Below are 3,708 nucleotides of genomic sequence, written 5' to 3'. Positions count from 1 at the left end.
ATCTATCAAACACCCTTGCCCAAATAAACTAAAACAAAAACAAAACAACAACAAAAACCCTAATCTGATTGAGCTTCTAGACCTTTTAAATTCCAGGAAGTTGAGGACATATGAATATCCAGATTATCTCATGGGGATGCAGCCAGCAAAATCCAGACTGTGGAAACTAGAGGACAAACACACTGCTTTCTTGAAAAAATAAAGTTCATAGAGAGAAAAAAATATGTGGGGGAGAACCAATAAAGAGAGTATGGGACTTAGGAGGTAAACCTGTGCAAGCAAACACACGCACATACTCAAACAAATAAATTACTAAAAATAATTTCCGAGCACTCAGGGAAACGTGAACTTTCCCAGACACAAGCAGTGTGCTTAATGACAGCAAAAACGGATTGCTGAAACTTGTGGAGTTGGGTTATACTAGTATGATGACATTCATAAGGAATTATATTCAAAAAGGAAAGAAATTATACTTCTAAATTATATCCTTAAAGACAAAATGGTATTCTTTTTGGAATTTTGTTCAAAAGTAAAAAGAAACAAGGCGGGGGAGTGGGCGGAGGCGTAGCAGGAACCAAGTTGGTGGGTGTTGATCACTGTGAAAGCTGAGAGATGACCACAGGGGTCTCTTCCATAGCTTTTCTTTTTTTTAATTTTCTGCTTATGCTTGAAGTTTTCTATAATAAATTTCAAAGAATACAACTCTGAAGAAAACGCTGGTTTCCCTGCAGCCCAGCCTCTTCCTTGATGGACGATGTGGCACTTAGTGAAATTCTCAGACCATCAGTTTCTCCTGGGGAGGAAAGACGTGAGCATCACGACAGAGGTCGGTTAGCCATTCCTGACCAAGGCCTGCCCATCACTCTGTAGATTCCTAGCTTGTTGCTTCTAACTGAGTGTTACCCAGAACACGTCCTGTGAATTTCATTGATCTACACATCCCTAGCCACACTACAGCCTTGGGCTGTGACTTATAAACTGTGAGGAACGAGGTTGCTGCGTTGGGTCTCCACAGAAACTCCTGTTTCCTCACGGTCTAGCTGCTGGAAGGAAGTATCTTCCTTTCTATATTTTGCCATTATGAGGTCTTATTTTTAGGTAATTTCAGTGTCTCTTTATCTACATCTTAGCCATTTGGTTCTGCTTTTCTAGGAATTATCTTCCATAGTCTCACTAACACATCCATTCTCTCTCTCGGCACTTTTCCCGTGGATGTGCGGCAGAGCCCGGCACCTTCAAGGTGATAGCGCGTGTCGCTTCAGATGCTAGAAATAACTTCTAGTCTTTCATTTGTCTGAGTTCTTTGTCCAGACTGCGCTTTTCCAAAAGAAAATGTAACTTTGATGTAGCCTCAGTGTTTCACTTCTTACCTTGAGGCCTGTGCTTTTCAAGCCTGGGTTTAGAATCTGTCCACATCAGATTAAAAATACAATCCCACCATATTTATCTATTAGGTATATATTTTACATTCAGTATCTTTTAAAAATCTGTCTGGAGTTCATTTGTGAATATAACATAAGGTAGTTATAAAACTGTTTTTCTCTGTATTATAAACCATTATTTTTTAAATACAATTTGTAAAACAATCCATCATTCCCCACTAGTTTGCAGACTTGAGTACATGAATACTTTCATGAAGACTGCACTGTTCATGGGAAAGGTTCCCCCAGGCATACAGGTTGCCAAACGTGCATTTTATTTTATTTTATTTTTTTTAGTTGTGCAGATAGGATTTATTGTGAAACTAATTCTAACTTTCACATGAACAATGATTTATGTACGCGTCATACTTACATAGAACGTGTCTACCACACACTTAGTGGGATTTCCATAAATATGGACAATGAAAATGAACACTGAAGGACAATTAAATATATATATATTTTTTTATTAAATCATAGCTGTGTACATTGATATGATCATGGGGCATCGTTCACTAGCTTCACAGACCGTTTACCAAGTTTCACATATACCCTTGTAAGATGCACCGCTGGTGTAATCCCACCAACCCCTTTCCCTCTACCCACCTCCCCCCAAACGTGCATTTTAATCATATCCCCAAGTCCCACAGTTACTCACAGGCCACCCCTGAGTTCTGTGGCCCCATTTGCCTTGTCTATGTTGTGAGCCTCACGCAGGGGGTGTGTTCAGAGTGCTGTCGAGACTGCCACTTGTCTAGCAAGGAATAACCTTACCTTTGTTTCTTTTTCAAATTCTGCTTAGCTATTTGTAGATTTTTATTCTCCCATATAGATTCTAAAAATAAGTATATCGAATTAATCAAAAATCATAATTTTGATTGGGATTGCTCTGAAGTTTTACGTAAGGTAGGAAAAAGCTTTATAGTGGTAAATCACTCCATCCTTGAGCAGTTTTTCTCTTTACCTTTAAACTCTTATTTTACATTGTCTGAGCTTAAATTGCTTCTCAAAAAGATCTTGTTCACCCTTTTAGAATATTTTTATTTAGTTATAAACATAATTCATACTATGAATGGAATTCTTTTTCCTATTGTATTCTTGGGCAATTATTTCTGATGTAGAAGGATTTATTCCTGTAAATAAATTGAGCTGTAAGCTTGTTGAATTCTCTTAATAATCCCAATAGTGTTGGTTTTGATTCTATATTTCCAAGTACATGATCATTTTATTTACTAATTTACTTTTTGGTATTAATATGAGTTTACAACATAAATTAGGATTGAATTTTAAATTGCTTTCATGTATTTATTGATAGAACGATGTGCTTTTTCCCCTTTATTAATGAGCCTGGTGTATTAACTTAGTACATTTTTCTTACGATTAAAAATACACAAGTATGTGCTCGCTTCGGCAGCACATATACTAAAATTGGAACGATACAGAGAAGATTAGCATGGCCCCTGCGCAAGGATGACACGCAAATTCGTGAAGCGTTCCATATTTAAAAAAAAAAAATACACAAGTATAACTATGAATGAATTTATTTCTCCAAATTCTTTCATTGCTTTTGTATATTTTATTAAAATTATATATGTCCATGATTATTTTAAAGTTTTAATCAATCATTATCATTACCAATATATAGTATTTCTTTTCCTTGAAATATCCTTAATTTTAAATATTCATTACCTCTTATTACCTTGACTTTTTATAAGTTCAAAAATTTTTGAATTATTTAGTTTTAAGTGTATTTCTCATAGAAATTATATGCTTAGATCACGTTTATTCTCTCCATTATGATAGATTCTTTTTTCCTGGAAATTTTAATACTTCACATTAATTTTTGTAACAATTGTATTTGTACTTATTTTAGCAATACTATTTTACATTTTTAAAGTTATACTATTTTTATTCAGGTTTTCTACTTCAACTTTCTTTTTTATTGTTTTTTTTTTTTTTATTGTTGGGGATTCATTGAGGGTACAATAAGCCAGTTACACTGATTACAATTGTTAGGTAAAGTCCCTCTTGCAATCATGTCTTGCCCCCATAAAGTGTGAACTTTCTATCGTGTGATACCACAGGCTGTCCACCCACTCTTCAGTGACTCCATTTGTAGCCTTTCTTGCTTATAGATGTTGTCAATGAAGCTGCTGGAACGTGCACTGACCAATTTTTAGGCAGACGTGGGTATTTTTCCTCATTTGATTAGATACCCACAGTCTTTTTCAAAGTGCTTGTACCATTTGCATTTTCACCTTCGATGCATGGAAGTTTCGGTTGCTCC

The 3,708-nt window shown here is 35.5% G+C and overlaps 1 non-coding gene across 1 annotated transcript; it reads left to right on the top strand.

Annotated features, from left to right (window-relative positions):
* The first annotated feature begins 2,819 nt into the window (after positions 1-2,819).
* Positions 2,820-2,926, top strand: LOC128582672 (U6 spliceosomal RNA). The gene has a single exon (XR_008379119.1). It is a non-coding gene; the product is annotated as a U6 spliceosomal RNA (small nuclear RNA).
* The last annotated feature ends 782 nt before the right edge of the window (positions 2,927-3,708 follow it).

The sequence above is a fragment of the Nycticebus coucang genome, chromosome 3, assembly GCF_027406575.1.
Source record: "Nycticebus coucang isolate mNycCou1 chromosome 3, mNycCou1.pri, whole genome shotgun sequence".
Classification (NCBI taxonomy): Eukaryota; Metazoa; Chordata; class Mammalia; order Primates; family Lorisidae; genus Nycticebus; species Nycticebus coucang.
The sequence above is the reverse complement of the archived record's forward strand: the minus strand, read 5'-3'. Positions and strand labels throughout refer to the sequence as shown.